Source organism: Rhinolophus hipposideros (genome assembly GCF_964194185.1).
Source record: "Rhinolophus hipposideros genome assembly, chromosome: 2".
In the NCBI taxonomy this organism is placed as follows: domain Eukaryota; kingdom Metazoa; phylum Chordata; class Mammalia; order Chiroptera; family Rhinolophidae; genus Rhinolophus; species Rhinolophus hipposideros.
In genome coordinates this window covers 26877034-26901608 of record NC_138048.1, presented here as the reverse complement: position 1 = coordinate 26901608, position 24575 = coordinate 26877034, and the positions used below count along the sequence as shown (strand labels likewise).

At 37.8% G+C, this 24575-nt stretch overlaps 2 pseudogenes across 2 annotated transcripts; both read right to left on the bottom strand.

The window, feature by feature from the left end:
• Positions 1-583: 583 nt before the first annotated feature.
• On the bottom strand, positions 584-3457 carry LOC308506508 (pre-mRNA-splicing factor RBM22-like; annotated as a pseudogene). Its single transcript has 3 exons — positions 3445-3457; positions 1815-2090; positions 584-1358 (listed from the first exon to the last, which is right to left on the bottom strand). The product of its transcript is annotated as a pre-mRNA-splicing factor RBM22-like (transcript).
• A 64-nt stretch (positions 3458-3521) lies between these two features.
• LOC308506507 (ATP-dependent RNA helicase DDX19A-like) lies at positions 3522-23247 on the bottom strand (annotated as a pseudogene). Its single transcript has 3 exons — positions 23211-23247; positions 4702-4975; positions 3522-4618 (listed from the first exon to the last, which is right to left on the bottom strand). The product of its transcript is annotated as an ATP-dependent RNA helicase DDX19A-like (transcript).
• Positions 23248-24575: the final 1328 nt, after the last annotated feature.

The window sequence follows — 24575 nt, the reverse complement described above, 5'->3', positions numbered from 1 at the left end:
TTTCCATTTTAATTCAAATTTTTAAAATTAGCATTCTAACCCTTAGAAACCTCAATTTTTAGTGACAACTAAAAGTAAGCAATTAGTATTTTTTTAGATTGGGAAATTTATGAATACATTTCATAACTTCTAGAAACATAGGTCCTTTCATTGGCAAATATATTTACAACTTTCTAGAAGCATATTTTTAACAAAGTACAAGACATACTCATTAACAGATCCGAAGTTACCTTTTCTTTTCTTTTTTCTTTCTTTTCTTTTCTTTTTCTTTCTTTTTCTTTTCTTTTTTCTTTTCTTTTTTTTTTTTTTTTTTGAGGAGAAAAGCATACTTTATTCTAGATGCTGGCAGGTAGGGAAGATGACAGACTAATATCTAGAAAAAAACACCTTTCCCGAACTGAGGATAATGAAGAGGTTTTACAGGCAGGCAGGTATGTGAGACGGGGGTGGGGGGGGAGTGGGGGGATGGAGGGGTGTGGGGGGCAAAGAAAGGTGGGACTTGGTCCTGTAAGTGCCAGGGCTGATAGTTGAGAAATTGCCTCCTAGAGAAATCACCCTCCGTAGGATGGTCTGCTTCACAAAGTTATCTTGAACTCAGTAGGCCTGGCTGGAGTGTGTCATGCATCATCAGTAAAAACCTCAGAGGAATTGCATCCATGGATCCTAGGGTCGAGGTACCCTTATTTAACACTGGCAGTCCTGGAACATGCTCTAGCTTCATCCCAGAATCTGTGGTTCCATCCTTTTTTTTTTTCTTTTCCTCTGGCTCCTTAGGACCTTCCCCATTTCACGTTGAGTCTTTGGCCATTGACGATTAACTTATTAAAGGACTTCTCTGCAGGCACTTCTGCGGCTTGCCTTGTGGCAAACTGGATGAAAGCACACTGCTGCTTCTGCACAACGGTGATTGTCCGAGATTCTCCAGACTGGTAGAAATTACTTCTTAGATCTGTCTCAGTAATGGTATCACCCAGACCACCATCATATAGTGTGGTGATAGTCTTGTCTTCTGTTGGGTCCAGACAAAGCATTTTGAAGCCCACTTTAGAAGTTTATCTGCCACAGGGTCATTGATTTCATAATATCGGTCTTTAATATTCTGATCAGCAAGGGGATCATCTGGATCTGTTGGCTTCTCATGTCTGTATCAACACTCCTCTCTCTTACATCCCCCTTTCACCCAGAAAGAGCAAATGTGAGGTCGATTCCCTTTGTAGTAGGGTGTGATCTGGGACAGTTTGAGTGGCATATTACTGGTGGATGTGGCTTTCCCCAGCATGCCAACTGTCTGTATTCTGTCAGAGTTAGAAATCTCACTTTCCATATTCTGTGTGTAGTAGTCTTTGTTGACATCTGAATTTGGCATGTGTGGGGCCAAAGCCCCAAAAAACAGTTTCCAGGCTCTCGGCCTCACATAGAAAGGTGCTGGCTTGGGTAGTAAATGGCCATTAACTGTGATCAGATGGCCAGCATCTGTGGCTAGTTGGCCGTCAGCTGTAACCCGTAAGCCATTGGCCACTAATATAACTGCTGTGGTTACGCTAGCAGAAAGAATGGGGGCTAGCAAGAAGATGGTGGCTGGCAAGCGGGGACTGCTGTTAGGCAGATTATGTAGATCCTGCTTCCTGTGTCTCCAGCCCAGCCTCCAGCGAGAATATATTGGTTTGACTTCCCTATCTATGGCTCCGTGGGTGTTCCTTTTTGGCCTCACCGTATCCTGCGTTCTTATGTGGGGAGCGGGAGCAGAGACCCCACAGGCCGCCCCGCCAGACACCCTGCACGACAAATGGCGCAGTGAGCAGGGTCCCCCGCACGACAGCATGTCATCCTTAAAAGACAATCCTGCGTCACAAACCTGGATGGGGAGGCCATACTCTAGATTCAAGAGGCAGGTCTGACAGACATTCTTCAATTTATTGCAGGTTTGGCACACTTTGGTCTTCTTAAAATGTATACTGGGGCAACAACAAAACACTCGGATATTTGGGTTTTCTCCAAGACATGTCTGGCACAGAATGGGAAGTCCGCATCTTCCGGGTTCTGTCTGTTGTAGGTGCTGGAACCCAGCAAAGTCACCGTGTTGCAAGTGTCTGGAGGCAGAGGTAGCTTCCGAGTTGAGAGAGTCTCAACTGCCACAAGTCTCCTGCAGTTTCTTTTTTTTTTAAAAAGATTTTATTGGGAAAGGGGACCAGGACTTTATTGAGAAACAGTGTGTACTTCCAGGATTTTTTCCAAGTCAAGTTGTTGTTCTTTCAATTGTAGTTGTGGAGGGCACAGTTCAGCTCCTGGTCCAATTGCTGTTGTTAGTTGCAGGACCGTGTAGCCCATCATTCCTTGAGGGAGTTGAGGAGTTGAACCCAGCAACCTTGTGGTTGAGAGCCCACTGGCCCATGTGGGAATTGAACCGGCAGCCTTTGGCGTTAGGAGTATGGAGCTCTAATCGCCTGAGCCACCGGGCCGGCCCTCCTCCAGGTTCTTTTTCCTTCCTTCCTTCCTTCCTCCCTCCCTCCCTCCCTCCCTTCCTTTTTTTCTTTCTTTCACACCCAAATATATTTTTTAATGAGCACGTATTAGTCTAATAACCAGAAAAATACAAATAAAAACAAATCATGATTAGTAGAATGCTTCATAATTATTTTAAAATTTGTTAATGAATGATGAGTATAGCTCTAATTTATCAATCCTTATTTGTACACACAATGTATGGATTAAAATAACCAACATTACAAATAAATAGCATAATTAGAGTTTTCACTTGGTTATAACTTCATTTCCAAACTCTGCTGCTCACCTTCAGGCTAAACGTGACACCCAAGGATAAGAACGAACTCACTCTGCAAAACTGTGTTAGAAAATTACCCAATGTCTCCTGGCTGCCATGACTGACTACCAGGTGCCTGAGCAAACAGAGCAACTACAGGAGGAGAAGGCAGGTCCAGATCCTCGAAGGATTCACCTACTCTTGCCAGGCTAATTCCTCTGAAGATTCAATGACTTCAGTGTTTCTCCCCCAATCAGAGGTTTATGAAAGTAGCCAAGATGCTCACCCAGGGAGAAATAGGGATATCCCTTGGCAGAGAGAACAGAAGTAAAAGGGATCAGCCGGAACATCTCTGGACTTTAGAAGGAAGATGTCCTTAAGGGCAAGAAACATTTGTAATGGGTCTTAGTCAGGGTCAGAGAAGGGTGACAGCTCACAGGCCTCTTTGCTACTACTCCTCATATTCCATCCATGTGATGGCGCTCTCCTTCACTCTACCTCTATCATTTCTTTATGGACTGGAGGCTGGTCCCAACACCCCTAGCCAGAAAACAAATTGAGGATCCCGGGGCCAGTGATTACCAATAGCAACCAGATTATTACAAAGGTGGGGGATACAGTGGCTTTAAAAAATAGGGGGAGAAAGACTAAATTTTTTCCAAAATGCAAATTTTTTCTTCTACCTTTCTCGATCATTTGCATAGCATTTGTCAAGTCCAAATGTAATTTAAAGGTAGACAATTTCTCTCTACTAATGCCTTCATCTTTTGGTGACTATCCAGGACTGTGCCATGAAAGCACTAGTCTCCCTTGCAGGGATTGGTGGAGCTTTTCTGTTAGTTATTATCCCAATCTCATCCAAATCATCTGTGTCCAATCTTTCTATTTTCTTATTAAAATGTACTTGGATTCTGTTCAGATGTTGATGCTGTGCTTGCTGTCGACCATGTTCACTGCCATTCCCCTCTTGCCGAAGCGGCTGGTGTGCCTGATCCAGTGCAGGCAGGTCTCATTGTCTGGGTTCCATCCTTATACACGTGACAGTCAAAGGTGATGACAACAGATACCTGTTCACACACACATTGGAGGTCACCAGAACCTTCTCTTTGCCCTCTCAGAAGCATTCCAACACTGCTGCCCTCTGCTCCATCATCATTTCACCACTCAGCAGAGCCACCTGGTGGCCTTCTTTCGCGGGCTCTGCTGACAATCAACTAGCTGTTTTGCGTATGGCAGAAGATCACACCTTAAGCAATGGAGATGGCCCCTGTAGAGGTTACACAAAGCCTGGAACTTCTTGTCTCTGTTATTGCAGAGGACGTAATACTGCTTGATAGTGTCCAGTGTCTACTCCTCGTGTTTCAGTTTGATAATGTTTGGGTCTGGGACCACTTTCTTGGCAAATTTCCATACAGAGTCTTCAAAGGTGGCTAAGAAAAGCAGCATCTGGCAGTTCCTGAGCAACATCCATTGAATGTGGATGCTCTGATCTTGGTGGCCCTGAGTAGCTGTCATCACATCAGCCTCATCCAGAACAAACAGCTTCGTTTTCTTGGGGTCAATGAACTTGGGCTTGGTGCACCAGTCTAACACAGACCCAGGGGTGCTAGTAACAATGTGCTCACTGATCTTTTGACCTCTTTCCAATTGATTGCCTTGAACAGCATAAGCAAGCTCTAGTTCTGGGTGAAATCTGCCCAACTGCTCAATCACTTTTCCTGTTTGAAGTGCCAACTCTCATGTTGGGGAGAGGCACAAACACTAGGGGTAGCTCTCTGTTGGTTCCACGAAGCTGAGCATGACCAGGACAAAGGCAGCTGTTTTACCAGTACCAGACTGAGACTGGGCAATCAGGTTCTAAGGGGGCTCAGCAAGCATCATGGGTTCTCTTGTATCTTGGATGGTCAGTTGAAGCCTATAGCATAGATTCCCTGAAGAAGCTGTGGTTTCAGCTGAAGCTCCTCAAAGGACTTCACTGAGTGGAGAGGGGACTTTAGATCCCACTGCAGGACTTCCACTTGGTTTGTATTATCAACAGGTTACTTCTGATCAGCTTGTTGAATAAGGACTAGGCAGCTCTGTCTTCTTTCTATTTTTCATCTGTCTTCTCTGCAGTGGCACTGGTTTTGATAACACCATTAATATCTTCTTTGACTTTCTCTTCCTTCATCTGCAAATTGCTGATCGACTTGACAGCTGCTTCCTGTTCATCCACTGTCAGGGTTCACATGTTGGTGGCCATAGTCCCAGGGGACGGAGGCCGACTTGCGAAAAAAAGCACCACACTGAACGCCAACCCTTGCCCTTGGTCCCCCACAGGCATGAGAACAACCCTCCCAGGGCCACAATTGCTTCGCATCTCTCTGAATAGGAAGTCCCAAAAAAGTAAACTTAGATAAAATAATTATTGTTTCACCATCTCATGTTATTTAAAAATGCAATATCTAGGTATCCAATAATTTTATCATGAACTTTTTTTAGTAAAACTGTAAAATTTCAAGTTATCAACAAATGTTAGGAACTACGGTTAAGCATATATATATATATATATATATATATATATATATACACATATATATATACATATATATACATATATATATGTATAAGTATTACTGAAAATTTTTATCTAAAACCTTATTTTAGCTACATCTATTCGTTCTTAACTCTATGAGATTTCAAAGTTAGTTATTAACAAGCTATTTTCTTGGCAAATTTTGTAATAGATAAAATGAACTTATTTTTGGTAGACCCAGGTTAAGTAAAAATATCATAGTTAATGTTAATAACTTAAAAGACATGTCTATTTAATCAAACCAAACTTAAATTAGTTTAATATCAAATGTTTTTCCAGATCATGTGATCCTGGAAAGCATATGAATTAGTTTCCATTACATTTCTTAATTTATATAAGTGCTTAATTCCTTTAATCCAATCAATATTATAAACTAGTAATACCATCCAGAGGCAGAAAATATACCATATATGTAGACAGAAAAACACAGGTATCAGAGATCAAAACACAAACAGAATTACCAATAATTGTAGAGAAGATGAGATTTTTTTCATTTACCCTAGACAATTTCTTTTTTTTTTTAATATGTTAGGATCAGAGTATTGTTATTATTATTATTTTAAAATTTTATTGAAGAATATTGAGGGAACAGTGTGTTTCTCCAAGGCCCATCAGCTCCAAGTCGTTGTCCTTCAATCTAATTGTGGAGGGCACAGCTCAGCTCCAAGTCCAGTTGCCTTTTTCAATCTTTAGTTGCAGGGGGTGCAGCCCACCTCCTATGAGGGAATTGAACTGGCAACTTTGTTTAGAGCTCTCACTGTAACCAACTGGGCCATCATCCACCTCTCCGGAAACTAACTCAATGGCAGCTCATTGTCTTCAAACTAGTTGTGGAGGGTGCAGCTCATTGGTGGATGTGGGAATCAAACCAGCAACCCTGTTGTTCAGAGCTCGCACTCTAACCAACTGAGCCATCCAGCGGCCCACCCTAGACAATTTTTAAGGATGCTGGGGAAAAAAAGGGGTCAGACATAGGAAACTATAGCCACTTATTTTTAAAAGTACTCCCTTCCAGTTTATTTATTTATTTATTTTCTTCTTCAGTTACCTCAGCCCAGGCAGTAGTGGGCTGTGTTTACATTTCTGATTACCCAGTAGGAAGACCAGCTTGAGACTTTTAAAATAATCCTCAGACTCTGATATTAGTTTCCTAATTTGGCTAAATTTCTGATAAAAAAAATTATTAAATCCTTTAAAACCTGTTCAAATGCATCAATTCTCATAATTTTATTGCAAGAACCTTTTAAAAATCCCCACCTTGTTGGGAAATCTCTACCTTTTCCTTCTGCCTTTTTTCTTCATTCTCTTATTTACCTGTTTGTATGAATATTTGTAAGACCCAAAAAGCTAAATAGCAAGTTCAAAAGTTTTAAGTTATTTTTCTTTGTATCCTATTTTTTTTTTTTTCCCTTTGTAAGTACAGGACAATTGTAAATCTAAGGTACTGGGGGTTTTGTGTGTGTGTGTGTGTTTCTTTGTTTTTCATTTTACAATATCTCTAAATATCTGGAGGTAAACAGAAAAGAGTCTGAGAGGACTTAGATTTTTGTTCCAATTTTGGTCCTTCCATCTTATTAAGGGTGCCTTAATTGCTAGTTATCATACTAATATGAGAGCTCTCTAAAAATTTGCCGATTTAAAAGTTTTTCAAATTCAAGGATCCATAATCTGGCCAGTGACAGTAGGATTTTAATAGTGATTCAAACCAATAAGTCTTTTATGGCCTCACTAGGGAAGTAAAATGCTTCCTTAAAGAGCACAAAGATGCAGCCCTCACAGATCTAACAGTTCATTCCAGAGACAGCCTAAGAAAGATGGGGACCCCTGTCTTTCAATAGCTGTTCCAAAACACAGGGAGTCACGTGCCTTACCCCCTTGAACAGAATAAGGTATAAGAATCCCTAAGCTTGAATCCACAGCCTACTCGGCTGCCCCCAGATACATGCAGCTGGCAGAGATAATAGACCATCACTGGAAGGAATGGAATCAATAGAAAACAAGAGACTCAAAATAAAGCTTTGGGTGGTGAACACACAATGTAATATAGAGATGATGTATTACAGTATTGTGCACCTGAAACCTATGTAACTTTATTAACATTTGTCACCCCAATAAATTTTAATTAAAAAAACCCAAAACTTTAATTAAAAAAAGAAAAGCATCTGAAACCTATGTAACTTTACTAACAATCGTCACCCCAATAAACCTTAATTAAAAAAAAAAAAAAAGTCTTTACCAGAGTCACTTTTGCCCAAGAAACTAGTGCCACAAATACTGTTTTGTCCTGCCAATCGAAATTTAGAAGAGAGAAAAAGTTCTTACCCCTACCAAGTTCCAGCAAACCGCTGCAGACAGGAGATCAGAGAGGCTGAAAGGTAAAATTCTTACCACTTCTGCCGGCTGACAGTTAGACATTAATCAATCTCCCAGTTGCAGCAGTCCAAGGAGCTGGCATTGTGTCCCAGCCAGTGAATTCTGGCTAGGCCTTCCATATTGTGGGGTTAAAAAATATTATTACTTTTCCTACCATCTTCTAAGTTTTTCTAACTGCGATAATAATCAAATTAACAGGAGACAGATTAATAGGAGAAAACAAAATGTTTAATACATGCACATGGGGAATTCACATAAGCATGAAACTTCCAAAGACAGTGAGGCAACACTGGGTATATAAGACATGTTGGACCATGGAGAAAGAAGATGGGGGAAGAGGTATTAGATTTCAGAAGTGAGAATGGGCTATTTATAGGTAGTTGAGGAACAGGAGAACAGACAGGACAACAAATACTTGCTGGGCAATTGAGAAACAACAGGAACCACGGGTTAACAGGTGCTCTCCTGATGTCCTTTTATTTTGCATGGTTAATTCAAATTAGGCTAAAGCAACATTTTAAGATTTCCTTCCTGAAGGAGGTTTCTGTCTGAATCTCTTGAGCAGGAAAGGGGGGAAGTGCTAAAAGTTATTTTTGAGGACTGTTTCTTAATAAATAGCTCAAAGTCAATATCGCAAAAGGCAGCTTGAGGATGGCAGTATTTTGGTTCCCTTTACTAGCATGATTTTCTATAGGATAAAGATAGCAATTTATGTTAATTTGCATGTTTAAAAATTAACTGACTGCTTGAGTCAGTCAGAATGGCTACAGGATATTTCCTGAAAAAAATAAGCAGTAAATGTTTCATTACTATCAGAACTGGACGGACTACCCAAAGCAGAGACCCCAAGTTCTTAAAAGAACCTGGGTGGTTGTAACTGAGGATAAACTTCAGGAGAATTCAGGTTAGTGAGGCCAAATATTATAGCACCAGATGAAAGTAGTGAATACTACTTATTGTCATTTAGAGTTTGTTAAATATTGTGAGATTTCCAAAATGCAAAAAAGACAAGTGTTTAAATTCCTTAGATACTATGTAACTTGCAAAATAGCACTAATTGTAAAATCAAATTATACTCTACAACTAGTTTTAGATGAGCCCTCTGATTCAGTATTGTAAAGAAGGTGTCACTCCCAAAACATTCTTCAAAGTGCATGTAAGTGCTAAACAGAATTATTGTCATCAAACTGATCAACACTTGCCACAGGGAGAGTTTCTCTCTCTCTCTCTCTCTCTCTCTTATTCTGTGTGTTTTCTGAGTGGTATTGATTGTTTTCCCTTATGTTTGTGAGCTATCACCACCCCCGACCCCTTATTTTATGAACTGCTTGTTATTATTATTTTGCCATTTTTCTATTAACATGATTTATAAGAACCATTTCTGTAGTGAAAATAAAGAAACAAATAGACAAACAAAAGACCTAACTATGTCTGGTCAAATGTGTTGCACATACTGTTTCTTTTCTGTCTTTTGACTTTGGTTATGATATTTTACTCCTACAGAAGTGTTTATGCAGGCAAATTACAAAATCTTTACCTTTGTGTTTCCAGATTTTATGATCATGCTTAGAAAACCTTTCCCTACTCTAAGATAATAAACTACACCCTATGTTTCTTCTAGTCGTTACATGGCTTCAGTTTTGTGACATTTATATGTTGATCTATGGTCGGTCAAAAGAGAGGTAGTCAAATTTAGGAAAGGGCCTACTGCCCTATGACCATACTAAATACACCCACCCGTACCATGACAGATGCTGAATGGCCTGCATAAGACCAAAATTGCAGCCTAATTCTCGGAATTCCCAGTCCCATTCTAGGGAAACTAACCCAGACCCTAACCACAGGGGCCCATACGAGCTCTTCCCATAAACCACTGGAAGCCACATCCGTTCTCTTTCAGAATGTGCTCCCTTGGTACACCAAGCTTTCACTTTAATAAGCCTTTCTCTCCGAAAAGTGTTTTGCCCACTCTCTTGATTTCTATCCTGAGAGGGGCAAAGACTCCTGTGCCGGTAACAGAAACATCTGAAATGGAAAACCAGTGAAGATGGAGAAGAAGGCATGTGGGGACAGAGTCCCAGGGAGCAGTTTCCAGGCTCGGCCTCATGTGGAAAGGTGCTGGCTCAGGTAATAGATGGCCATCAGCTGTAACTAGTTGTCGATCAGCTGTAACCGGTTAGCCATTAGCCACTAATATAACTGCTATGGCTACTCTAGCAAGAGTGGGGTTGGCTGGCAGAGAAGCAGACGGTGGATTGCTCATCGTGTGGTGCCTGCTTCCTGCATCTCCAAACCAGCCGCCAGCAAGAATATACTACTATGACCCCCCCTAACCATGGCTCCATTGTTGTTCCTTTTTGGCCTCACCATATACTGTGTTCCTGTGTGGGGAGCGGGAGCTGAGACCTTGAAGGACACATGGTGCAGCGAGCAGGGTACAGCACTGACCATACTGCCCAGAGGGGTAATGAAGCAGTTTATATATGTGAAAGCTCAGCTTCAGGAGGCCCATGAGGAGTGGTGCTGGGAACTGGAGACGTGGTCTCCCTGGGAGATTCGAGCCTTCGGATGGTACACCACCGTCTTAGCCATAGAAGGTGTCACCTTCCTTTTGGTGGTCTGCTGTTGCCGTAGTCTCCTAAAGTTGTGGACATCTTGCACCGAGGCCACCACCCACTCGGACACCTGGTGCAGTGAGCAGGATTCTGGCCAGGTAGGAATGCTGTCTGACTCTGGACAGGAGGTCATGTGGCCCCCATACAGTGTGTGGTACCTGGTAGCCACTGTTCTCAGGAGTTGGACACCTGAGGATGGGTGGGAGGACATGGATGGCTCTCCAGGCAGTGTGGAGAGGGCCCTGCAGGTTCTAGCTGAGCAGTTGCTGGAGAAAGCAAAGGTCGTTGTGGCTGTGCGGGCTGGGAGGTGCTGGCTGAGGCAATCCAGGTGCCGGGCTTGTAGTCCCAGGAGGAAACACTTGTTGAGTCCTCGGTGGAGGATGCGGGTGAGGTCATGGTCATCCTTCACTCCAGGGTTGGGGAGGACTTAGAGCCCTCGCCCTGCAGAGAGGGCACACATTGTGAGTCCAACTCACAGCCCTGGCGAATGACTGTGGACTATGGGGAATTGCTTTCCATCCGTGATTTGATGGACTGCTTGACTGTTTGCTTGGGAATGTACCACCATGCAGGGGAACCGGCTGATGTTTGCTTCATGTGTCTCAACCGGCCGCCATTGAGAATATGTAAGGACCTTGGCTGTGAGCCACTATTGTTCCAGCATGGTACCCTGAGAACCCTGGCTGTGCCCAGGAAGTCTGATTGTGCCCAGAAAGACTGGTAGTACCCTGAGAACACTGGCTGTGCTCAGGAAGTTTGGCTGTGCCCAGAAAGACTGATGGTACCCTGAAAACCCTGGCTGTGGCCAGAAAGTAGGTGGACATTGAGAAACACCCCCTGTGACGTTACTTGAACTGGATTGAAACTTTTCTCATGAGCTGGGTTCCTGACACAGGGCTCCTCGTGGAAGACGCTTATTGTGTAGATTGTGAAGCAAGACCCTGGAAGGGTAGAGTATGGGGACAGAATCCCAGAGAGCAGTTTTCAGGCTCTTGGCCTCATGTGGAGAGGTGCTGGCTTGGGTAGTAGATGGCCATCAGCTGTAATTAGTTGGCCATCAGCTATAACCAGTTAGCCATTAGCCACTAATATAACTGTCATGGCTACGCTAGCAAGAGCGGGGTTGGTTGCTTGGTGGGTTGGTTGGCAGAGAAGTGGACAGCAGATTGCGGATCATGTGGCTCCTGCATCCTGTATCTCCAACCCAGCCGCAAGCGAGAATATGGTGATATGAACCTCCTATCCATGGCTCCATTGGTGTTTCTTTTTGGCCTCACCATATCCTATGTTCTTGTGCGGGGAGTGGGACTAGAGACCCTGCATTACAAGGCTATACTGATTTTATTATTTGGAGTGAGCAATTCAAATTTTTGTACCATACTTCTGGTACTTTTCATTGGTTTGTTCAGTAAATTCTTTTGCTTACTTGCAAATATTTGTTATCTGAATTTTATTACCTAAGATAAAACTCTACAGTAGATGTAAAAATTGTTTGGCTTATTCTTCTCTCTCTAAAGTATCAATGTTAGAGAATTTTAGTAAAATACACACCAACCCATATATTAGGAAATCCAAGTTCTAGTTACAAACCTGATATTTGCTAATTTTTGGATCTTTGGCCAGTTCCTTATTCTGACCAACTTAAAGCCTGTGCACCTTATGGGAAATAAGCTTCCCCCAAACCCAGATAGGACGATGCTTTAAAGCCATACTGTTTTGTTGTACCTTAAAAAGCACCAATAAGTAGGAAACTGGCTTCAAGCCTATGTCTATTGTTTGAGTGCAACTTCTCAGGGAAATTGACCTTGGGTTACAATGGTACACCTGGTAACAGCAACTCACTTGTTTCAAACTCTGGACAATATCAGCCACTCAGTTTTTGCATTATAGGTTTTTGGTCTGTTCTCAGGAAAGATTTGCTTCAGTCTCTGGCTTCTGTCATTCACATTGCTTTAAGATGCCAACTTCACATTACTAATCTCTCCATTGCATGCTGAACTTGCCCAGAATTCTGGAAGTTCCTAAGCAACTGAAGCATATCTTGGGCCCTCATATGTTACCATTTGCTTTGAACATAGACAGCTGCGTTCCATTTCTTTCAGCTGACCAAGTAGCCTTTGTTTGGGAAAATTAGGTTTTATGCTTTTCATCTCTTCCAGCTTTCTTGGATTTATGTATTTAGTCAAATGTAAAAGTAGAGAATAGATTAGATAATTTTCAAGCTTCCCTTAGTTTCACAGTGTATAATTTTACAAATCTATATTTGAATCAGTGTCTCTCTTTTCTTTTTTTTTAAAGATTCATAGACCTTTTCTCTAATGCAATTATGATTTAATTTTACCTTTAAGTAACAGAGCCCATTCCGGGCATTTCTCTCTTATAGAACAAAAAGGATGATTTTTCTTTTCTTTTTTTTTTAATTATGTGACTTGCCTTCTTCGAAATTTCATCATCCTTACTAGTAATTTTACCCACTCAATGTTAACTAAGCCTACAAAAGTTCATTGAGTGAAAAAGCTTATTGCTAGTTTCTTTGGATATAAAACATAATTGAGAGACACTATAGAATTTTAAGGAGGTTATATTTTAATAATAAAAAATAAATGATTGTTATTTTTTTTATTTTTGTATATTGTTGTGCAGGGCAGTCTGTGGGACCTCTAGTCCTGCTCCCCACATAAGAACGCAGGAAATGGCTAGGCCAAAAAGGAACACCCACAGAGCCATAGGTAAGGGAGTCATACCACGATAGTCTTGCTGGCAGCTCGATCCACACGACCTGCAACCTGTTTCTTTGCCTGCCAACCAACCGACTGAACCAACCAACAACCAAAGCAGCTGCGGCAGTTATATCATTGGCTAATTGGCTAACTGGTTACAGCTGATGGCCAACTAGCCACAGCTGACAGCCATCTATTACCTGAGCAGGCACCTTTCACGTGAGGCCAAGAGCCTGGAAACTGCTCTCTGGGACTCTGTCCCCACATACATTGTTCTCAATTTATTTTCCTTCTATTTTAATCTATGTCATTCCACATATTTTTTCATCATACCATTTTCTTTATCATTTTGCTAAAGATCCACTTCACTCTCTTTTTATGACAAACCAGTTATATATAAACTTTCCATACTTCAAAAAGAAAAATACACATATTAATTTGAAATGAATCTAATTATTCCAAGTGTGTTGTTCTTTTACATCCAATTTTTGTGAGGCTACTAATATTTGTTTTGTGGCTCATGTTAGCCAGAACACAGCATCAGTTTATGGCAGAATAGGACCCTAGTAAATAAGAAGATGAAGAAATAAAAGAAGAAGAGGAGGAGGAGGAGAAAGTGGAAGAGGAAGAGGAAAAGATATAAAGAAAAACACTGAGAGATATTGTCAAATTATTGAGTAGAAGAGAAGAAATGTCATTTTATCTCTTTAAAATTTTTATTTTGTTTCTTAACTAAAGTCATTATAGAGCATATCTCTTATACATAATAACCTTGACTGTATGTCACAAGGTTTTCTTCCTATTTATACTAGCAAAAGAACTACAAAGCTCCTTAAATTTGATAAGAAATTTAATTATATTTTGTCATCAATAATTTATGGTTCTAAATTATACTGAATTGGCGGCTGCTAATGTGAAGTACAAATGAAATCAGGCCAATTCTAACCAAATCAGGCATAAAATTATATTTTAAACTTTGATTCCACTTCCTATTACCCTTTTCTCTTTATCATGCATGCTTGAGCTAATTTGTGTACACAGATGCTGAGTTTTATTGCTTTGGTAATTTAGAAACCTGACTGTTGAAAAGAAGATATTAGTATATATAGGCATAAACTAATGAAAGTTAAAACACACACACACACACACACACACACACACATTCAAAGATGGAGTTGGAAATCTACTGGTTAAGAAACAGCTAAAATGACAAGGTGAAAGAGATAAAGTATCCATTTTCAACCTCTGTATTTCTCTGTATTTCTCTCATTGGATTAAAAATCTGACTAGCCTGCTAGACTTTGTGCTAAATATTTGTGTAAAAGGAAGAATTAAGGAGACACAATGCAGAAAGTAGACTTCAGGACAAAGAAAGATAGTAAAATAAATTCAACACAGCTATTTTTATAGAAAATGGGGATATGGAACTTAATATCAGAGAAATGTGATACCATGTTTTGAAAATGTGCATACTGGTTCTTGACTTTTTCTGACTTATTTCACTTAGTATGATAATCTCAAGATTCATCTATGTTGTCACAAACAGCAGTATTTCAACTTTTCTTATTACTTTGTAATATTCTATTCCATTGTACATATGTACCACATCTTCTTTATCTTATGTGGGGTATAAAACTGAACGCAAAAAAATGAACAAGACAAACAAACAAAAACTCATACAACAACAATGCAGCAGTTACCAGAGGGAAAAGGGGGATGAGGAGGGAGAAAAGGGTAAAGGCGGTCAAATATATGGTAACAGAAGAAAAATTGACTTTGAACAGTGAACACACAATACAATATACACATGATATATTATAGAATTGTATACTTGAAACCTACATAATTTTATTAACCAATGTCACTCAAATAAATTCAATTGAAAAAACCCTAAGTGGCTAGAAAAAGGACAGAAATTTTAACTCTTTTGTTGTAAAAAATAAACAATTTCTGCATTCTAAAAAACAAATATGTACATACTGGCTAGGAATTGTTAATAGCAAAGTTAATGGTGAATGAATAAATTCAAATCTCTCACCAATTCCTCAAAAAAAAGCAACAACAATAACAAACAAAACTGTATAGAATTCATGCTTTTAGTATAACTAGAAGATAATGAGAAAATTTCAATCATCAGTAAATAGAACAATAAATATCAACTCAACAGTTATTTTTCATCCTTCTGCCCAAACTTTTGATTCTTAGAGAGCAAAAGCAGTATTGGAAAACTTTAGATGGATGAGAGAATAGAGGAGTAAGAGCAGGATTAAAATTGACCTGAACTAACTAAGAGAAAGAGAAAGCCTCATGTATGTGTAAATATAGTGAAAAACATTCCTGGTAGATCAGAAGAACCAACAGAGGAGAAACTACAAAATGTGTGTGTTAATTGAGAAGGCAGTCTTTTAAAAGCAAGATTCAGGGGAATGAAGGATAAAAAGTAAGGGAGAATATTTATTTGATAAAAAAAAATTGGTATCATGAAATAACATGGAGTAACATGAAAAATATCTAAAACTTAAAAGGCTTACCACCCTACCACTCCATTGCCCTTGCCTCTAAAGTCATCCATAAAGAAGCCATGATTTTGAATTAAAAATAATTTGTTGATTTCTTAAACTAACCCAATTATTTCCAATGAAAATGACATTTGTAGAAAATAGTGTATAGAGACTACAAAGGAAATTATTAGTAAATGTATTAGAATCATTACTCGTATAATCATCACTTTGAATAAAGTCATTATAAAGCAAAATTTAAAAAAATAAACTATCTTCAAAATTAAGGCAATTGTTTATTTTTAATATATTAAGAAATAAATGCAAGATTTTTCTGGAAAAAAGAAAGAAAGCCATGTTTGGTTAAAATGGATTGCACTCATAAACATGCTGCTTTCTAAGCCACCGTAAACCATAAGCCATGGAAATGTAAAGGACCTAATAAATAGTTTTCATTTATGTAAACTTCTATAAAATGTAGGTGGTTACTAGGAAAGAAAACAATTCAACTGACAGATTAAACCTACGTACGCATCAATAGCACAATTAATGGTGGGTAAACATAACTAAATCTCTCATACTTTCCTCCAAAAAGATTGCAACAAGATTTAAAAACAGAACTATGTACATTTCATACTTTTAGCATAACTCCATATACATTTAATAGATACATAGGGTGCCACAAAAATGTATACACATTTTAAGAAAAGAAAAAAAAACTGTATTAAAATTACACTGATGGTAACCACTTTGAATACCTCTTGTAATTGCAGAAGTGAAACATGACTTGTATTCATCTTTTATAATTGGTATATGTTGAGTATTACAATTTTTCTTTTTTTATTGGGGAAGGGGAACAGGACTTTATTGGGGAACACTGTGTACTTCCAGGACTTTTTCCAAGTCAAGTTGTTGTCCTTTCAGTCTTAGTTGTGGAGGGCGTGGCTCAGGTCCAGGTCCAGTGGCCCTTGCTAGTTGCAGGGGGTGCAGCCCACCATCCCTTGCAGGAGTCGAGGAATTGAACTGGCAACCTTGTGGTTGAGAGACTGCGCTCAAACCAGCTGAGCCATCCCGGAGGCAGCTAAGCTCAAGGTGCCGTGTTCAATCTTAGTTGCAGGGGGCAGAGCCCACCATCACTTGTGGGACTCGAGGAATTGAACTGGTAACCTTGTGGTTGAGAGCAAACTAGCCCATGTGGGACTCGAACCAGCAGCCTTCGGAGTTAGGAGCATGGAGCTCTAACCGCCTGAGCCACCTGGCCGAACTCTGAGTGTTACAATTTTAATACAGTTTTTTTTCCTTTCTTAAAATCTGTACACATTTTTTGGCACCTTCTATACTTCACAAAGTATTGGGGAATATTTTTTTAAAAATTAGAAATATAAATGGGAAAAACCAGGAGAAAATGAGAATTGGCTCAAATAAGAAAATAAATAGAGGACAAAGACAAAAATCTGAAATCATGAATAAACTAAATTTTTCAATAACAAGTAGATCTGAGTTAAAATATAATGAGCAATAAAGAAAAACAACAAAAGAACCAAGAGAATGATGTAAAGACTAAATAAAAAATGGTCAGAGATTATGCTTAAAATGAAAGATAGGAAAAAAAAATCTAGTAAGGGTAACAGTGTACTTTTCAACTTTTAACAATTTAGTTTCTTGTTTTTTATTCTTTCTCCTTTCCCTCCTACCTGATTCAACAACTGTTTCCTTGAGGCTACCTGCATACCTTGTTAATCTGATTAATTGCCAGAATTCTAACTTGAAAGAAACTGAATCAGCCCTCAAACATGTGGATGCTGACATCCAGGCTGTGGTTCTGGACTGCAATTTTCCATCAGATGACATATAAATCACCCATATGGTGGGGTTCAAGATAACTATCAAGGAAAAAACTGGACCCAAGTATCTGGTTCACCTGGGGAAGGCATCAGCTCCAGGAGTCACATGACTAATTGCCTCTTTCCTTTGTTCTCCCTTGTCTTTTGTACCTATAAAACTCCTTTACCATTCTAGGAATGGGGAAGTTGGCCTTTGACACCGTAGTCTGCCATCTTCCTGGAATGCTAGCATTTTTAATGAAATACCACAATATTTTCTTTCCACAACCCTTGTCTCTCAATCATTGGCTCATAAGCAGCAAGCAGGCAAACCTAAATTCGTTAACAGCATATGTTGAACTGGATTCTCTGAATAAGACAATGAAAATAATGGAATAGAACCAATATTCAAAACTATAATCCAATTTTTTCTGGAAACAAAAAGATATGTAAATCTAAATGTTGAATGGGCCAAAGAATTACCAAGGAAAATTGACCTGCCAACATCAATTTTTAGATCTTTCATAGGAATTCTGTTCTATTCAACTTTACAGTTAAAAAGTATATCTTCAGGGCCTCCTGGCCAGAATAACAAATAACTAAAAAGGATGAGAGAATTAGATTGACATAAAATTTCACCAGTGATGAAGAATTTTCTAAAGCTTTTTAATAGAAAAATTGTATCAGTGATTTGAATTTAGCTTCGCTGTCTTGCAAGTGTCAAGGCAATAAAATAACATTTTCTTCTCAGGGAGCTAAAAGGAAAGGAATATTTTTCTACCTTCTAAATTCTTTCAGCTGGGTTAATAATCAAATTAACAAGCAGATTAACACTGTTTATTATATATGCATGGGAAATTCACATAAGCATAAAAATTCCAAAGACAGAGAGGCAACATTGGGTATATAAGACATTATTGGACAAAGGAAAAAGAAGGAGGGAAGAAAGAAAAGATTTCAAAAATGAAAATAGGTGATTTACAGTTAATTGAGGAAGAGGGAAACATACATGCCAGAAATATTCTTTCTGGGAAACTCAGAAACAATGGGACCAAGTGATACTCAGTTATCAAGTAAGGCCTGCCTGATGTCCACTTTTTAACAATATTTAATTCAAATTAGGCTAAGGCAGCATTCTAAGATTTCCTTCCTAAAGCAGGTTTTTCTGTCTGAATCTCTTGGGCAGGAAAGGGGGGAAGGGCCACAGTTTCTTTCTGAGTCTTTTTTCTTAATAAACAACTTAAAATCAATATTGAAGAAAAGCAGCTGTGGGGTGGCAAAATTTTGGTTCCCTTCACTTCACTCAAATGATCAAGGAATTCTTTGCCTGTGAGTCATTTTCAAGCAATCTACTAAAAGAAGAGTTCCGTCCAACCCAGAAATAACTGGTAAAACTTCAGGAAAAAGATTAATTGTGAGCATTCATTTTAATTAAAGACTAAAACAAGGATGAGAAAAAGAGCAAAAAAAATAATTATTTTATATTGTATAGTATACAATATGTCATATTTTTGTGCAATATGTTATGACAAAGCAGAAATAATAATAAAAAATTAATTTAAAATTAATCAGCATTTTCGACATTAAGTATTTTTAAATATTAAAGATTAAAAATAGGAGAAGGAAGAAGGAAAGAGGAATGTTGAATAAGCGTATGACTTGCCATACAGATAAAATGTTGAAGTTAAATTATATTATTTTAAATTGACAAATTGTAAAATATTAAATTAGAAAACAAAAAGAGTGCATTTAAAAAGGAATGCAGTAATTATTAGAAAAAAACGTTAAACCATCTTAAGAAAGTTTCATAGATAAATGCAGAAAATATATCATAATATACTTAGTAATATTTTCATAAAATGACAAAGTTGACACCAAAAAAATCTTTCATATCACTAAATCAAAATAGATATAACATGCTTATGAAAGAGAGAAAGAAACATAAATTTAGCTAGCAACTCAAAATCCAACTGTATGGTACATAATTATAAAGATATAAATCTAAAAGGCTAAATAGAAAAGAATGGATAAATGTATTTTGAGATTTGGAAATGAAAGGAATTCCGGTATTGTTATAACAGTAATAAAAAATAAGACTTTAAACAATACCCATTAAAAGTAATTACATTAAAAGTAATAAAAATTTATAGCTGAAAGACACAATTTATCAAAGGAATACAATGTTTATAGCAATCACCTTTGTAAAGTAAAAACAGAGATGTTACCAGTGCCATGGGTTCTTGTGAGGCCAGGATGGAAATCAAGAGAGATCACTATAAGAAAGTTGAGGCAAGAGGCAGAGGTTTATTAAGGTTGTGCAGAAAGGAACCAACACCGAGAAAGGAAGGGTTCCGGTGACTCCTTGAGAGAAGTTGGGCAGGGTTTTAAAGGGAGCTAGCAGTTTGTGAACATGTAGCAAAACTACCTAAACATTTACATTTTGACTATCATTCCAATTCTAGGAATTTATTCTGAAAACATGCCTCCAAAAATATAAAATTAGATGTTTCCAAGATTATTCATCACAGCATTATTTTTAATTGCAAAATAATGCAAAACAACCTAAGTACCCAGATATAGGATATTGGTGAAATAAACTATGGTATATCCACATATTGGAGACATATTCATCTACAAAAAGATCTATTTGAAGTAGTAGGGGGTATTTTCTAAACTATACTTTTAGATAAAAAGAAGCAAAGTACACAAGAGGATCTATAGAATGTTAGCTTTTGTTTAGAAGGAAAATTGAAAAATACACAAATTTTCTCATTTGTGTAAAACAAACATAGGACAAATAAACCAGACAATAATAAGGTTAGTTTATAACATGGATATGTTGGAATGAATAGAAAGGGTGGGTAGTTGAGGTAGAATAAAATATAGGGAAAAATGACACATTTATGAGTACAACATTTTGTTTAGTTTTGAGTTTTAGAACATAGTTTTTCACATTTTCAAAAAATAAAATCAAGAAGGATAAGAAAAAATGTTATTAATAAAAAAGCAAATTGCCAAGCTAATTTCAAATGACAACATAGCCACACCGAAGGAATAAAGAAACTAATCCAAGTAACTCTTGAGCACGATATTTTGACTACATATCCTCAGGTTAAAGACAAAAGAGCTGTAAATAACTGTTGAATTCTCGATATTATTTGTGATTCCGACATTAGTATCAGTTAATAAATCAGAAGATATTTGATATGTTTTCAAAGAAGGAGAATAATAAACACATTGTGGATATTGTGTTACTGACAAGAATGCTTCACAGAATTCTTGGAACATAAGGTTGGTAATTTTAATTTAGCTTTTGAGGATTCTATTGACCTTTGGATATAAATTTCTTCTCAGTCAGTGAATATTGTTATTTTTGTCCACATATAGCACTACCCTAATAAAATACCCCTAGAGAGCAGATCAACCTTTGGGAATAGAAGTATATATGATCTTGGAAGCAAATTATCAAGTTATAATTAATCATCCATCACTTATTATATTCTGATATCTGTTTTGAGTTTTGTAAATTTGTAAACTGCATCTCATAGCATTCTTACATTTACTTTTCAAGACACATATGGTAGCTTAATCTATGCAAAACAAATACATTCAGTGAAATTAATTTTAGTAAAATGTATCAGTGTTTTCCAAAGTTCAGTGCAATCAATTGGCAAATTTATTTTGCTAGTTGAAGTGTTTGTGCTAGTTTTTTTTTAAATAATGCATCATAAATAGTAAATGAATAAATTAAGCTTAATGAAACTGAAACATTATATTAATTATGTTCATTTAAATAAATGACTTTATAATGGTACTTTCATGACAATATTTATGAAATTTAAATAATCACCAAAATGCTATGATTATTGATGAACTTTGAGTCCACTTTATGCGGTGTGTATTTTCAAAAGCATGAGAAAGCAAGTCTTGGAGCACTTTGTTGGACAGAAAAGGACTTAGTGAATACTAAAAAAAAAAAAAAAAAAAGGAGCAGTATATTGCCAGAGGTTGATGAGGTATGGGTAGAATACTAGAATACTACATATATCATCAAATAAAGTTTAAAGCCATACATTGACGCATGCCAAATAATTTTTTTTTGCAGAATATTTGTAGTTATTACTGATACTCTAAATTTTCTGATTAAAAATGTCTTTTTTTAAAAAAGTGTGTTTATTTGGTAAACTCTTTCTTCAAATAAATGGCAAATAGCCCAGTCACACCTAGAATTAATCTGTTGCAAGCTCATGAATTTTCTAGGAATCTCTTCATAGATATTATGAATAGTTTAGATATTAATGCAGTCATAGCTCTTTATTTATAATATACACTCCTGTCTGGGTCACGAAGTATTTGCTAATGATTTTTTAATTTTTTTGTTTTTTTTATTTTTACTCTGGGATATTTAAATAAATCATAGGATTCTTCTGTATCTGGCATTTTACTGTGGCTCTGTCAGCAACATTCCTATCCTTCACTACAGTGGACATCTGCCATTTTTGCTTGCCTAGGGACTTCTTTAAAAATATCACTCTGCTTTATCAGGGAGACTGCTTTTCCTACCCAACACCAAATTTTGTAATCTCTGTTGGGACCAATCACGTGTTTTTTTGTTTTGTTTCGTTTTTCCAGGAATAGATACAAGACAGTATATTCTTTCTTTATTTATATCCATTTGCATCATAAAGTAAGTTTACTCCAAGTGTAAAATAAATTCACTCGTTCTCCAGGATTCTGGTAGTTTTCATTTCCTGAAGTAACTTATAAGGTAAGGGGGATCAAATATATGGTGATAGAAAGAGAACTGACTCTGGGTGGTAAACACACAATGTGATATATATATATATATATATATATATATATATATATATATATATATATATATATATATATATATATATATGATGTATTATGGAATTGTATATCTGAAATCTATGTAACTACTAACAATTGTCACCCCAATAAATGAAAAAGAAGGAAGGAAGGAAGGAAGGAAGGAAGGAAGGAAGGAAGGAAGGAAGGAAGGAAGGAAGGAAGGAAGGAAAGAAAGAAAGAAAGAAAGAAAGAAAGAAAGAAAGAAAGAAAGAAAGAAAGAAAGAAAGAAAGAAAGAAAGAAAGAAAGAAAGAAAGGTACAGCCTGTGCCACTAGAGCTGGCCTGCCTTCTTCAGTATCCATTCTAGATGTCCATCACCTTTGAATAGCATCTCTCCTGTGTTGTCACGCAGCAGCCTACTCGTCTGTCCCCTGGCACCTGCCCCTAATGAAAGGAGAGTCTGTGAGTCTAATCGTTTCAGGGACTTTGCTTCACCTTTATGCTTACACCTTATGTCTCCCTGTTTAGCCCCAGAGGATGGCTGGTCAGCCAATGACGAGTAAGATTCCCCATGCACGGGAGAACTCAAGCCAGGCACAGTTGAGTGGGGACCAGCAGGAGACCCCACCGGGTTGATAGAGGTGGACATAGACACCCACCTTCCCCTGGTTAAGGAGAGCTTATGCCTTTGTGGCTGCATTCCTTCCCACAACTTGTTTGGGAAAAGATTCAATGGTATAACATCAGTTTTCAATCTATCCCTTTCAGTAAGTTTAAGCATAAAGTTTCAGCTGCTGGCAGGAGTTACACCCTGAAATTGACAGTTCAGCTGCTTGCAGGCAGGGGTAATTAGTTCAAATCAGTTTCTTAGTATAACGTGTGAAATTCACAGACCTTGGAAAAAAAAATGTTGCTTTCTTGTGTATGCATCAATAAAAGCCACAGGATGGCCCCATTCAGGGCTCTCATTCCTTTGAGGCTATGAGACCCTTGGCCCCTGTTTCATAACTTTCTTGATTTCTGTTTCTTACTTTCTAAACCCTTCGCTGCCCTTTCTCGTTCGCTCATTGCCTGTGTTACGCTCGATGCAACACTCCGGAGTCAAGGGTGGTGGTGGGAACACAGACCTTCATCTCTGAGTGGTCTACTTCTCTGGTGGTCCTTGGTAACTGTGCTTTTCATAGGCTCCAGCTGATGCCTACGAAAAGCAGCAGATTGAGCCTTCCTTAAACTTTTTAAATTTAAGGAAAACAAGACCAAGAGCAACCTTAGTAGATGATCTGGAGCTAAATGAGTTATTTCCTGCCCGATTTAATAAGAGCAACTTTACCTCTTTCTGAAGAAAAGAGTCGTTTGTGTCTGCCAGCATAAATTTGCTTTCTTTTTCTGCTGGTCTCTTGGCACACAGAATCCAAGGCAAAAGGCAGTAGCCATGGCTTAAAGTTTAAGGGAACTCTTCTTATTTCCCCTGGTGAAAGTGTTACTGTGTTTCCCCAAAAATATGTCCTAGCCAGACCATCAGCTCTAATGCGTCTTTTGGAGCAAAAATTAATATAAGACCCAATCTTATTATATTAATATTATATTAATATTATGTATTAATTTATATTATATTAATTTATATTATATTATATTATATTAAAGACCTGGTCTTATAGTAAAATAAGACCGAGTCTTACATTAATTTTCACTCTAAAAGACTCATTAGAGCTGATGGTCTGGCTAGGTCTTATTTTTGGGGAAAGAGGGTATGTCTCTGTCAATAGGACTTCTAGAACCACATAGCCTAACTTTGTGGAAACAGGAAGCACAGATTCCCTAAACTGGTCATTAGAAGTAATAATAAGTAAGGCCATTTGTTGTCACACAGCAGCCTAGCCGACTGTCCCCTTGTGCCTTTCCCTAAGGAAAGAAGAGTCTGTGAGACTGTGCCTTCTTGGGACCTTGCTTCATCTTTATGCTTACGCATTACAACAATTATAATTGCCCAAATACTATTCTAATTGCTTCACCTATAAAATCTTTCATACTCAAAGCTACTTTCTGGATATCCATACCTCATCTGTTAGCTAAATAACTTGTCTAAATTTTCATAACCGGTAGATAGTTGAAGGTGATATTTGAACAGTCTAGCTCCTGAGATTATGAACTAAATTATGAACTAAATCAATATATCAACTCTTATAAAAAAGTGCTTTTTCATACTATTAACCAAGAATGTTAGCTATATTGTGGTTATATTGGCATTATATAAACCTCAAACATAACCATAATAGAATTGGTAATATTTTAAATAAGCATGCATTTTGGAATATCAATTAATAGTATTCCCATTTTTATGAGGGTTTACGACACTAGATCTGCTTTATAAACACACAGAAAAAGCATACTGTTAA